The following is a 15,081-nucleotide window of genomic DNA, read 5'->3' as shown; positions in this document are numbered from 1 at the left end:
ATTGTTGATGACTGCACCAACATATCTTCCTTCGTTTTAAGGCGGAAAAAGGCCTTATGCAAGCAAAGCTTCATTTAAGATCCGTAAGTGCTGTAAAAAATATAATCAGGTGCCTTCAAACCCTACATCTTTCAAGACAGAAGTCAGTTGGTAGCAATTAGACTTTAACAAAAACATTTATAGATATGATCCACACATTTTATTTCACCACCTATAAATGGTCTCCTAGTTCCATGTAAAATAGCAACAAGTGAAGCGTCAAGACATTTCAGTAACAATCCAAAATCCATCAGAAGTTCATGAGACACCATACCTCTTAGCATCTGCACATTTAACTAATATTGTTTCTACAATTGGCTTGAGAAGTTGCTGTAGTTTAGTCCTCTCTGCTAAAGTATGACAAGAAAGTATATACCAGAATGGCTCTTAAGGTTTTCTAAGAGAAAGGAAAAAACAATACACATGAAAGCAAATTAACTAATTTTTTTTTTCAAGAGTTGTAAATAATTCTATGCAAATTGCATACAAAATATCAGTGAAATTTTCAAAGAACAAAAATCTTACTATATATTCACAGTTAGAATTAGTCACATATTCTTTGAGATTGGAAAGAATCTGGTCATACAAGTATTAACACTTTTCACTGTAGCATTTCCTTATATTTGACCAGTGGAGTCATGCCATTTCACTCTTGCTGATGATTTTGTTCAAACCACTTTCAGATGATGGTTAAAAGGTAGTGGTGCTTGACAACAGTTATTAGGATTCCTGACTTCATATATCTCCCCCCTTTCAAAAATGAAGTTGGAAATTACTGGAATACAATGAGCAAACAGCTACTTACAAAAGCAGCAACATATACTTTGCAGACAGGGTCAGCACAGACCATGGACATTGCAGCAGGATTCATGTAATTACTTCTGAAATTAAAGTTTGTTTTTATTGTATTCTTAACTTTCAGGGAAAGGTGATCTTTTAAAACAGTCTTTAGAAGAAGATGCCACTGTGTTATGGAACATCTTGCTGACAGGTTTTTAAAACAGATTTGCTGGAAATCTGGAATAAAATAAAATGCCATCTGATAGTATAGGCTATTTAAAAAAAAAAAAATCATAAAACAACTTAGTCTGAATTGTGCTAAACTTTAAGCCTTCTTTTCATATAAAAATTTCTTCTAAAAAATCACATAGAGACATTCCATGTCAAATGCCCCAAACCCAGCTCCTATTGAAATTTCTGGGAGATTTATGGGAGACTTTGTCCTGTACTTCAGTGGGTGCTGGGGCCACCTATGAGAAAATCTCATTCTTTGTGTGACAAAACTGAAGTAGCATCCCCTGCTGATAACAAGTTTTACCTGCTGTTTTCTTTCTGTTGTGCATCATTTATTTACTATAGCCATTAGTGATAATTTAATTTGAAAATGCTAAATATTACCATAAGGTATTTATTTTAACAAGAAAAGACTTGAAAAAACAAAGTTAAGTAAAATGTGAAGTAAGGCTTCACCTGTAGTGCAAAACTTGTGATTTTATCAGGTGTGTTGTTTAAATAATTTTAAAGGCAGTTTTTTAGATTCTGATGCATGTAATGTCAAAGGAAAATGACAGCTTTTCTTTTGCCTTAAGGGGGTGTGAGTCTTTCTAAATTGTCATTGTGTTTAATCAATTTTGAGGAGAAAGAAAGCAACCAAAAAAGATTCATGTTTTAACTCTTCAGAAGCCAGTTGAATTGTTGGACTGAGATAAACTGGTTATTTTCAATGACTCAGGATAAACTAAATAAACTGTAGTACATTAATAATGTACAATACAATTTGGAAGTAAAATATCTTTAAGTTTACAGGGATGATAGTGCTCATACTAATAAAAGCAGTGTCATTAGTTGTGAATGTATTTGTTTTGGAATCTTTCCATTCTTTTGTTTTGAAGGTTTGTTAGACTTTGAATAGTTAAAAAGATAATACCAAAATGCGAAGTTTGGTAGTTCTGTTTTGTACTTTATCACTTTAGAATTCCTTATTAGAATAAGATTTTTTCCAAGTCTCTTATGTGCAGGCTTTAGAGGATTCCCTCTTGCCAATTTATGTACTGGAAGATCAGCTGTCAGATTTATACTGTTTCTGGCAGAAATGTAAACTGATGAAATTCAGTTAATCAGTATTACTTTGTAGCTCCTCATGCCTACTACATTGCAAACTCAAACTTACTCTAGGTGTCCAAATGAATTCAAGTTTGTGCTTCCCTCAGCTTGCTGGTAATTACAGTGCTTTTAAAATGCAGATGTGGTGCAATATTCTTATTTTCTTTGGATCAAAGCTGGACTGAAAATTATATTGTGTAATTATTTTGTTTGTTTGTTTTCATAATATTTTGGTACTTAACTTGTAAATAATGTCTACTGATGTTTATTTCAGTTTCTACTACCTCAGGTGTCCTATAGAGATTCTTCTACCAAAGTTCACTTTCACAGTGAAATTATATTTGCTATGTGATGAATTCCTAAGCCTTCCATAGCTTAAGAGCTAACTTATATAAGTACCTTAATGTGCAAACAAATTTGACAAAAATCTCTGGGTTAAGAAATTTGGCTTAATTTTATCCTTTATTATTTTAAATATATCAAGATGTTTTAATTAAGTTTTTACCCCATTGAACCAATTTTCTATAGCATACTTGGTACCTCTTTTGGTGGGTTTTCTTTATAATAAAAAAAGGTTTAGAACAAATTTTTTCCTTTGCTTATTTTAATGTAAATGTGCTTAATGATGTGAAGAAAATATTTCTGATACACTTCACTGTTTATACAATTTCATATGCAGCATTTGATATAGAAAGACTTCATTTCTAAGATTGACACATGAATATCAGCTGATGTATGTATCTTAGGTATATCAATCAAGAATGCTTAGATAAAGGGCAGCAACAAACAGTAAAAACCTTTAAAGTAATAATTAAAGGAAGGAACTACTTTGTATCTACGAACCTCATTTTGCTTATGTCCTTAGATCTAACATTAAATGTCACATTACTACAGAAGTATAAAAATTAAATGCCAAGTCAAGCGAGTTGATTTGGTTAGATCAGTTCTGGAGCCACTGAGAAGTATCTCGGAAGTTAATCTGCTATTTTATGGTTTTTAGCGAAATGATTCCGTTGCTTCTGATATAATTAGCAAATATAAATCTTTCCTTATTTAGGCAATCTGAATATGTATTGCAAAACAAGGGCTTGTTTCAGTTGCTTGTGTTTCTCCATTGTATTTTATTTTTTTTTTTTTATATTTTTAAAACAAGCTTTTGAATATTTAGATAATTGTCCTGGTTTCAACAGTAGCAGTCATTTTTCTCCTTCTTAGGAGCAGGTGCGGCACTGTGTTTTTGACTTTCAGCCTGGGAACAGTGCTGATAACACTGATGTTTTGAGTTACTGCTCAAATGTTTAGACTGACCAAGGACTTTCTGAGCCTCATGCTCTGCCAGGGAGGAGGGAAAGACAGGAGGAAGCTTAGACGGGACACCTGACCCAAACTAGCCAAAGAGGTATTCCATACCACAGCACGTCATGCCCAGGATGTAACTGAGTTACCCGGAAGGGCTAGGGGACTGCAGGGTTGGACTAGGTATCCGTCATTGCTAGGTCGGGCGGGGTGGGGCGAGTTATCAGTCATCAGGTGGTGAGGTGTTGTATTCACAGTATCACACAGTATCACAGTATGTTAGAGATTGGAAGGGACCTCAAAAGATCATCTAGTCCAATCCCCCTGCCGGAGCAGGAACGCCTAGATAAGGTTACACAGGAACATGTCCAGGCGGGTTTTGAATGTCTCCAGAGAAGGAGAGTCCACAATCTCCCTGGGCAGCCTGTTCCAGTGTTCCGTCACCCTCAGTGAGAAGAAGTTTCTTCTCAAGTTTAAGTGGAACCTCTTGTGTTCCAGTTTGTACCCATTGCCCCTTGTCCTATCATTGTTTGCCACTGAGAAGAGCCTGGCTCCATCCTCGTGACACTCCCCCTTTATATATTTGTATACACTAATAAGGTCACCCCTCAGTCTCCTCTTCTCCAAACTATAGAGACCCAGCTCCCTCAGTCTTTCCTCATAAGGGAGATGCTCCACTCCCTTCATCATCTTAGTTGCCCTGCGCTGGACTCGCGCTGTATGTTGCTGTTGGGGTTTGGGTATGTGGTGTACTTGTTGCTGGAGTTGGTGTAGTTGCTGTGCTTTGAATTATATTATCTGTGCTGTCTGTTGTAAGTTTTGGGTATCTGCTGTACTTGTGACTGGAGCTGGTGTAGCTGCTGGGCTTGGAGTTGGAGTAGCTTCTTTATCTGTTGTAGGCAGAGTTTGAGTATCTGCTGTACTTGTCACTGGGGGTGGTGTAGCTGATGTATTTGGAATTGGAGTAGCTGTGCTGTCTATTGCTTTGCCATCAGATCCAGAGACATTTTTTTTCCCTCTGAAGGTGCTGGATAGTGTTGAACAAGGCTCTATAAGCGTAGGCCAAGCCCCAGCACATTGCTGTGATTTGTCCCCCTCTGGTATGACCAGGATGACAACACACCTCATTTAGGTGCTTTACTAATTTTTCTGAATTTTGCACTTGTTCAGTGGTGAAGTTCCAAACCACTGGAGGGGCCCGATACTTGTCCATATGATCCCACACACCCTGCCACTCATGACTGTCCAGCCTTGGTGAAAACCTCTTGATCCTCCCATAATAGTTGTCTAATCCTAGACAAGTCCTAAACCAGACTCTGCTTAACTTTTGAGATCAGACAAAATGGTTGTGGGTAAAGCACACTCTGTATGTGGGCCAACATGGTGATCCCCATCACAATCAGCAGCAGGTCTTGAGGGTATCCAAAGGCCATTCAAAACCTTCAGAACTCTCAAATGATGCTGTAAATAGTCTGGTGGGGGAGCTGGGAAAGTAAGGGAATGTCTTTTTCATAGGTTGACCACCTGAGGAGGAAACAAAAGATGTGTAATTGCTAAACACTTCCATTATATACCTCCCAAAGTATAGAGGTGATGACCACAGTGGGAACATGTCATGGTTTAACCCCAGCCAGACAGCTTGTTCACCCACTCCCCCCCACTTCTTGTCCTCCCCCTACTCCTGGAAGAACGGAGAGGTGAATCAGAAAGAATGCAACTCCCATGGGTTGAGATAAGAACAGTTTAGTAACTAAGGTATAACACAAATCACTGCTGTAATGATAAAGGAAATAACAAGGGAAGAGAATACAACACCCCATCACCAGGCGACCGATAACTTGCCCCCCCAGCCCAACCAAGCACCGACCGATACCTCCTCCAACCTTGCCGTCCACTCTCCCTTCCGGCTAACTCCGTTACATCCAGCGCATGATGTGCTGTGGTATGGAATACCTCTTTGGTCTGGGTCAGGTGTCCTGTCTCTGCTTCCTCCCGGCTTCCCCTCCTCCCTGGCAGAGCATGAGGCTCACAAAGTCCTTGGCCAAACCAAAACATCATTGTTTTCAGCTCTGTACCCAGCCCGAAAGTCAAAACACAGCACTGCACCAGCTACCAAGAAGGAGAAAAATGACTGCTACTGCTAAACTCAGGACAGAACACAATCCAGATAAGTTTCATAATTAATGAGTCTATTGTATTACAAGTCATTATGTCTTGTAATCACCTCATATCGTTTATAAGGTCTATTGTTACCTTTATACAGGCTAGCCTCTCTTCTGTAGCAATCAATATGTCATCCACATATTGTAGAAGCAGATATTCAGGTTTAGGTTCTGTGTCACTTTGCTTTCACCATTTCAGCTCCTTTGCCAACTGGTTACCAAAGATTGTCAGACTATTTTTGAATCCTTGTAGCAATCTTGTCCATGTTAATTGTGTTTTTCATCCTGTTTGTGGATTCTCCCACTCAAAAGCAAATAATTTTTGGCTTTCCTTCTCCAGGGGTATGCAAAAGAAAGCATCCTTTAAATCAAGCACTGTAAACCACTGATGATTCTCTCTCAATGCTGTTAAAAGTATATATGGATTTGCAACTACAGGATATATGTCTTTAACTATTTGATTTATAGCCCTTAAATCCTGAACCAATCTATATTCACCCGAAGTCTTTCTTACTGGTAAAATTGGAATATTATATTCTGACACACTCTTCAAGAATCCCAGACTTTAAGAATTTATCAATCAATTTCTGAATTCCTTGTCTAACCTCCAGCTTAATTGGATATTGCTTGATTCTCACTGGTCTTGCCTGTTCTTTCAACTCTGTTTTTACAGGCTGTGCTGTCTTTGCTTTACCAGCTATGTCTGTATTCTAGACTATAGGTATAACAGCCTGATCTACCTCCTGTGATATTTGTTCCTTAACTTTCGCCTGTATCATCAATAGTTCCCGTCTTTAATTCTGGTATCTTTAAAATAATCTCTCCTTTACCAAACACTATTTGCACATTTAATTTGAAAAGTAAATCTCGCCCCAACAAAGGTATCGGATAGTCTGGTACATACAAAAATTCATGTGTTATTAACTTATTTCCAAATTTCAAATCTAGGGGTTGAAGGAACGGTCTGTTTTCTTGCTTTCCAGACCCTCCAATTATACTGGCCATTTCATTTCCTAATTTCCCTTTGCAAGTGTTTAAAACAGACTATGGTGCACCTACATCTACTAAAAAATTCAACCCTATCATCTCCTAGCTTAAATATAACCAGAAGCTCAAGTGGGTTCCCCTCCGATACTCTTCAGTTGTCTAGGGTCATCATTCTTGCAGCTTCTCCCTGACTTGCCTTTAGTCTAGAACAGTCTTTTTTCCAGTGTCCCTCCTCCCTGCAATATGCACATTGATCCATCCCTAGGGGTGCATTATGTTCTCAGTTACCAAAGTTCCTAAAACCTCCTCTTCCTCTGGCTCATCCTCTTCCCTTTACTGCATTCTATGCAGTACATAACTACTAATTATTTCATAAATAACTAAGTCATAAATAACTGTCAACTAATAGTTAACATAATGACTACTATTTCGTAAATAACTAATAACTATTCTATCATTCTATGATTCCATGATTCCCTGTTGAAAGAGCTATTTGTCCGCTCTCTCTACCTCTTTCTTTCCTTTTCTTTGATTTTCTTCCTTTTCTCGATTGTTATAAACCTTCCATGCTTCTTCAAGCATTTTATTTAAATTTCTAGAACGCTCTCCATCTAATTTTTAGAGTTTTTATTTTGGGTAATGATTGTCCCATTGTTGTGGTTTAAGCCCAGCTGGTAACGTAGAATCACGCAGCCACTCGCTCACTCCCCCCACTTCCTCCACCCCGTTCCCAGACGGATGGGGAGGAGAATCAAAAGAATGTAACTCCCACGAGCTGAGCTAAGAACAGTTCAGTAAGTAAGGTATAACACAAAACAGCTACTGCTACCACCAATAATAATAATGATAAGGGAAATAACAAGGGAATAGAACCACTCACCACCCGCTGACTGATACCCAACCAGACCAAGCAGTCATCTAACCCTTCCGGATAACTGCCCCCAGTTCCACATCCTGGGCATAACATGCTGTGGTATGGAATACCTCTTTGGCTAGTTTGGGTCAGGTGTCCTGTCTCTCCTTCCTCCTGGATTCCCCTGTCATGGCAGAGCATGACACTCAGGAAGTCCTTGGTCAGGGTAAACATTTGAGCAGTAACCAAAAACATTGGTGTTATCAGCACTGTTCCCAGGCTGAAAGTCAAAACTACAGCACTGCACCAGCTCCTAAGGAGAAAAATGACTGCTAGTGCTGAACCCAGGACGCCCATAAAAATCAAAGCCAATTGTTGTTGTTCTGCCTCGGGTTCCAATTTTAAGTCAGTATATTTTCTAGCAGTTTCCTTTAATTTTTCCAAAAAACACTGAGGGAGATTCATTCGTATCTTGTTTTACCTCATATAATTTAGACCAATTTAAAGCCCTTGGCTTTACTCCATACAACACCCATTTTTTATATCAATTTAGCCTTCTTCTATGCTCTATGCTATTTGGATCCCACTGGGGATCTCCTGAAGGAAAATTCTGCTTTGAAGTTCCAGGGATGGTTTCATTCATGTGTGCTGCCTCTGTCTGTGCTTTTGCAACTTTTAATACCATCTACTTCTCAGTACTAACCAATAAATTATCTAATATTACTTGTAGACCATTCCAATCAGGATCCTGAGTTTGAATAATTATCTCCACTACCCTTCCTACCCTCTCTGGATCCTCTCTTTATAACCCTGCTGCTTGTTTCCATGCCATCTGTCCATGATTGAAAATGGCACATTTACATATACTGGCCCCTTCTGTCTTACTCCCTGCCTCAAAGGGGCTAACAATTGGGATTGTTGTCTGGTTCTTCGAGACACTGGAGAATGAACTACTACTTCTTCCATCTCATCCCCCATTCCACTACAGTCTGGTTCTGCTTCAACACTTCTTTCCCTTACACGTGAAGGAGGGAAATTCTGTCCCTTCTGTGGGGGTGCTGCTTCTAATTCCATTTCATCCTCTCCTGGTATTACACACTTAATACACCTCCTTCCAATATTACAGCTGAACAACAACTCTTTGTTTTCTTATTTTCTGAAGTTAATGCCATCACCAAATTATCTCAACTGATTAGCTTACACTCATTCTGTCAATCTGTTCACTGTCTCAAGTAAAAGAATAAATTTACATATGTGTCGTGGTTTAACCCACAGCCAGACAGCTTGTCCACTCACTCCCCCCCCTTCTTGCCCTCCCCCTACTCCTGGGGGAACGGAGAGGAGAATCAAAAAGAATGCAACTCCCACGGGTTGAGATAAGAACAGTTTAGTAACTAAGGCATAACACAAATCACTACTGCTACCACCAATAATAGTAATGATAAAGGAAATAACAAGGGAAGAGAGTACAACACCCCATCACCAGGTGACCGATAACTTGCCCCCCCCAGCCCGATCAAGCACCGACCCATACCTCCTCCAACCCTGCAGTCCACCTGCCCTTCCGGGTAACTCCCAGTTACATCCTGGGCATGATGTGCTGTGGTATGGAATACCTCTTTGGTCAGTTTGGGTCAGGTGTCCTGTCCCTGCTTCCTCCCGGCTCCCCTCCTCCCTGGCAGAGCATGAGGCCCACAGAGTCCTTGGCCAAACCAAAACATTATTGTTTTTCAGCTCTGTTCCCAGCTGAAAGTCAAAACACAGCACTGCACCAGCTACCAAGAAAGAGAAAAATGACTGCTGCTGCTAAACCCAGGACATTATGGCACTTCATTCCATTCACCTTTGCCCTGGATTCAGCAGTAGCAGTCATTTTTTGTCCTTCTTAGTAGCTGGTGCAGTGCTGTGTTTTTGACTTTCAGCCTGGGAACAGTGCTGATAACACCAATGTTTTTAGTTGTTGCTAAGTAATGTTTACTGTGACCAAGGACTTTCTGAGTCTCATGCTCTGCCAGGGAGAAGGGGAATCCAGAAGGAAGGAGAGACAGGACATCTGAACTAGCCAAAGAGGTATTCCATACCACAGCATGTCAAACCCAGTATATAAAGTGGGGGGAGTGACCTGTAAGGCCCAGATCACTGCTTGGGTCGGGCTGAGCATCAGTGGGCAGGTGGTGAGCGGTTTTATTCTCTTCCCTTGTTATTTCCTTTATCATTATTATTATTGGTGGTAGCAGTAGTAGTTTTGTGTTATACCTTAGGTACTGGACTGTTCTTATGTCAACCCATGGGAGTTACATTCTTTCCAATCTCCTCCCCATCCCTCTGGGAGTGGAGGGAGGAAAAAGGAGGGGAGTGAGCAAGCAACTACATGGTTCTGAATTTGGCCTGGGCTTAAACCACGACAACCTTCTCTTCTACAAAACATTAACTGCAAAATAGTATTATAACTCCAAGTTCTATTTTTTGGCTACTTTTCCTTATCGAATCATAGAATCTTAGAATAGTTAAGTTTGGAAACGACCTTAACATCATCTAGATCCAACCCCCCTGCCATGGGCAGGGATACCTCACGCTAAGCTATGTCACCCAAGGCTCTGTACAACCTGGCCTTCAGCACTGCCAGGGATGGAGCATTCACAACTTCCCTGGGTAACCCATTCCAGTGCCTCACCACCCAAACAGGAAAGGACTTCCTTATATCTAACCTCATTTTTCCTGCCTTATCTATTACGACTGGTCTGTAATTCCCTGGGTCATCCATTTTCCCCTTCTTGAAAATGCGGGCTTCATTTCCCTTTTTCCAGTCATTGGGAACTTCACCTGACTGCCATGATTTTTCAAATATGATGTGCAGTAGCTTATCAATTTCATTTGCCAGCTCCTTCAGGACCCACGGATGGATTTCATAAGGTCCCATGGACTTGTTCATGTTCAGGTTTTTAAGATGGTCTTGAACCGGTTCCTCTTCTACAATGGGCCCAAGGTCTTCATTCTCACAGTCCCTGCATCTGCCTTCCAAGACTTGGGTGGTGTGGTCAGAGCCTCTGCCAGTGGAGACCGAGGCAAAGAAGTCATTTAGAACCTCAGCATTCTCCAAATCCTGTGTAGGCAGTTCTCCTGATAGCTTCTGCAGGGAGCCTACGTTGTGCCTAGTGTGTTCGTTATTCACTACATACCTATCGAATCCCTTCCTGTTATCCTTAACATCCCTAGACAAATTTAATTATAACTGGGCCTTAGCTTTCCTAACCTGGTCCCTAGCTTCGCAGACAACATCCCTGTATTCTTCCCAGGCTGCCTGTCCTTGCTTCCACCTTTTATAAGCTTCTTTTTTCATTTGAATTTTCCTCAGCAGCTCCTTATCCATCCAAGGAGGTCTCCTGGCCCTCCTGCTGCACTTCCATCTACTTGGGATGCAACACTTCTGAGCTTGTAGCAGGTGATCCTTGAAGACCAACCAAGAGTCTTGGGCCCCCCTGCCCTCTAGGGCTATATCCCACGGAACCTTACTAAACAGGCTCCTGAAGAGGCCAAAGTCGTCTCTCTTGAAGTCTAGGGCAGCGAGCTTCCTGCACACTCTTCTCACTGTCCTGAGGATCAAGAATTCTGCCATCTTGTGATCGCTGCATCTAAGGCTGCCCTGGAGTGTCACATTTCCAACAAGCCCTCCCCTGTTGCTGAGCATGAGGTCAAGCATGGCACCTCTCCTTGTCGGCTCCTCTACTACTTGCAGAAGGAAGTTATCTTCCACACAATCGAGGAACCTCCTGGATTGCTTGTGCCGGGCCGTACCGTCATTCCAATAGATGTCAGGGTGGTTGAAGTCACCCATGAGAACGAGGGCCTGTGAGCATGAGGGTTTTCCTACCTGTCTGTAGAGTGCTTCATCTGCAGGTTCCTCTTGATCAGGCGGTCTGTAACAGATCCCAACAGTAATGTCTCTCATCACTGTTCTCCCTTTAACTCTGACCCACAATTTCTCGGTTGACTGATCACCTGTCCCCAGAGTGAGTTCCATACTCTCCAGCCTATCCCTAACATAAAGGGCAACTCCCCCTCCATGTCTGCCAGGCCTGTCTTTTCTAAAGAGCCTGTAACCTTCCATTCCAACACTCGAGTCATAGGAGACATCCCACCATGTTTCTGTGATGCCTATTTTATCATACCTCCATAGATGTGCACACATCTCTAATTCCTCTTGTTTGTTCCCCATGCCACGGGCGTTTATACAGAGGCATCTGAGCCGAGGTCCAAATGAAGCCGGCTCATTGGCTGGAGCATCTGGAATATCTCTACATTGCTCTGAGCATTTATAATAGGTGCTGGCAATTGACAGGGTGTGTTGGGATGGAATGATGCTCCCCTCCCCCAACACATCTAGTTTAAAGCATCCATGACATAACTTACTTACAGCCGGTATTTGCTGGTTTAGTGTTTATCGGCTGAGGGAGAAATGGGCTAAGGTTCTTGTTTTGATGTACTTCATGGTAATGACTTCTAATACAACAACCAGTTGATCATGAATCTGCGCTAGTATGTTTTCCCAGTGTGGTCATCACCTCTATACTTTGGGAGGTATATAATGGAATTTTTTAGCAATTACATGTCCTTTTTTCCCTTCTCAGGTGGTCAACATATGCAGAAGATATATCCCCGTACACCCCCAGCTTCCCCACCAGACCGTTTACAGCATCATTTGAGAGCTCTGAAGGCTTTGAGTGGCCTTTGAATACCCTTGAGACCTGCTTGCTGATTGCGATGGAGATCAGCAAGTTGGCACACATACAGAGTGTGTTTTACCCACTACCATTTCGTCTGATCTCAAAAGTTAAGCAAGGTCAGGTTTGGGTCTTGCCTAGGGTTAGATAGCTATAAAGGAAGAGCAAGATATTTTCACCGAGGCTGGATAGTCATGAGTGGCAGGGGGTGTAGGATAGTATAGGCAAGTATTTAGGCCAGAGGGCCCCTCCATTGCTTTGGAAATTCACCAGTGAACAATTGCAAACTCTGGAAAAACTAGTAAAACACTTAAGTGAGGTGTGTTGTCATCCTGGTCATACCAGAGAGGGACAAATCACTACAGTGCACCTGTGGCAATATTGCACCAACCAAGACTCCCTGATTCCCATCCATAAGCTGTCTGTAGACTGGAGAGTCAAGGAATCATCAGTGTGACCCACTCACCCTTTACTAACCGCATATGTCTGGTGCGAAAGTCTAATGGAGAGTAGAGACAAACCGTAACTATTGTGTCCTGACTGAATCACAGAATCCCAAGGGTTGAAAGGGACCTCAAAAGATCATCTAGTCCAACCCCCTTGCAAGAGCAGGGTAACCTAGAGTACATCACACAGGAACTTGTCGAGGTGGGCCTTGAATATCTCCAATGTAGGAGACTCCACAACCCCTTTGGGCAACTTGTTCCAGTGCTCTGTCACTTTCACAGTAAAGAAGCTTTTCCTGATGTTCACATGGAACCTTCTGTGCTCCAGCTTACGCCCATTACCCCTTGTCCTATCACTGGACATCACTGAAAAAAAAACTAGCTCCATCATCCTGACACTCACCCTTTACATATTTGTAAACACTGATGAGGTCACCCCTCAGTCTCATCCAAGCTAAAGAGACCCAGCTCCCTCAGCCTCTCCTCATAAGGGAGATGTTCTACTCCCTTAATCATCTTTGTGGCTCTGCACTGGACTCTTTCAAGCAATTCCCTGTCCTTCTTGAACTGAGGGGCCCAGAACTGGACACAGTATTCCAGGTGAAGCCTAACCAAGGAAGAATAGAGGGGGAGGAGAACCTCTCTTGACCTACTAACCACACCCTTCCTAATACACCCTAGGATGCCATTGGCCTTCTTGGCCACAAAGGCACATTGCTGGCTCATGGTCATCCTCCTATCCACCAGGACCCCCAGGTCCCTTTCCCCTTCGCTACTTTCCAGCAGGTCAGTCCCCAACCTGTACTGGTACATGGGGTTGTTCTTCCCCAGATGCAAGACTCTACACTTGCCCTTGTTGAATTTCATCAAATTTCTCCCTGCCCAACTCTCCAGCCTGTCCAGGTCTCGCTGAATGGCAACACAGCCTTCTGGTGTGTCAGCCACTCCTCCCAGTTTAGTGTCATCAGCAAACTTGCTGAGAGTACACTCGGTTCCCTCATCCAGGTCGTTGATGAAAATATTAAACAGCACTGGTCCCAGCACCGACCCCTGAGGCACTCCACTAGTCACAGACCTCCAGCTAGATTCTGCCCCATTGACCACAACTCTCTGCCTTCTTCCTTCCAACCAGTTCTTGATCCACCTCACTACCTGATCGTCAAGCCCACACTTCCTTAGCTTATCTATGAGGATGCTGTGGGAGACAGTATCAAATGCCTTACTGAAATCAAGAAAAACCACATCTACCGCTCTACCATCATCCATCCACCTAGTTACTTCCTCATAGAAGGCTATAAGGTTGGTCAAACATGACTTCCCCTTGGTAAAACCATGTTGGCTGCTCTTAATAACCCCCTCATCCTTGATATGCCTAGAGATGGAGTCAAGAATAAGTTGTTCCATCACCTTTCCAGGGATGGAGGTAAGGCTGACCGGTCTATAATTACCCGGGTCCTCCTTCTTGCCCTTCTTATAGACTGGTGTGACATTTGCCATCCTCCAATCCTCAGGCACCTCTCCTGTTTCCCACGACTTACCAAAGATGATGGAGAGTGGCCTAGCAATGACCTCCGCCAGCTCCCTCAGCACCCATGGGTGTATTCCATCCAGACCCATCGATTTATAGATGTCCAGATTGCTTAACTGATCCCTAACCCAATCCTCATCTACCAAAGCAAACTCCTCCTTTGTCCTGACTCCTTCTGGGGCTACAGGAATCTTGGGCCCCCAGGGAGAGTCTGCAGGAGTAAAGACAGAGGCAAAGAAGGCATTCAGCACCTCTGCCTTCTTTAAATCCTCTGTCTCCAGGGCACCCACCTCGTTCAACAGTGGGCCTATATTGCCTCTTGTGTTAGTTTTATCCGCTATGTATTTGAAAAAGCCCTTTCTATTGTCCTTAACCCGACTTGCAAGATTAAGTTCCAAGGAGGCCTTAGCTGTCCTAATTGCCTCCCTACATCCTCTAACAACTGTCCTATATTCCTCCCAAGTGGCCAGCCCCTCCTTCCATAATCCATAGATTCTCTTTTTCCACATGAGTTTGCCCAGCAATTCCTTGTTTAACCATGCTGGTCTCCTGGCTCCCTTACTTGATTTCCTACCCATTGGGACACTCTGATCCTGAGCTTGGAAGAAGTGGTCCTTAAATGCTGACCAACTATCTTGAGCCCCTTTACCACCTAATACCCTTTCCCATGAAACTTCCCTTAGCAATTGATTGAAGAGGCCAAAGTTGGCCCTTCAGAAATCCAGAATTGTGGCCTTGCTAGGTATTCTATTCCTCCCACACAGGATCCTAAACTCCACCATCTCATGGTCACTGCAGCCAAGGCTGCCATTGACCATCACCACTTCAACCAGACCCTCCTTGTTGGTGAGTACTAGATCCAGCAGCGCTCCTCTCCTAGTTGGTTTGTCCACCATTTGCATTAAGAAGTTATCATCAATGCACTGGAGGAACCTCCTAGACTGTG

This window comes from Neopsephotus bourkii, unplaced genomic scaffold, assembly GCF_033783945.1.
Source record: "Neopsephotus bourkii isolate Nb327-2 ecotype Australia unplaced genomic scaffold, CSIRO-AGI_Nbou_v1 NB_1233, whole genome shotgun sequence".
NCBI lineage: Eukaryota > Metazoa > Chordata > Aves > Psittaciformes > Psittacidae > Neopsephotus > Neopsephotus bourkii.
This window is presented reverse-complemented; position numbering follows the sequence as displayed.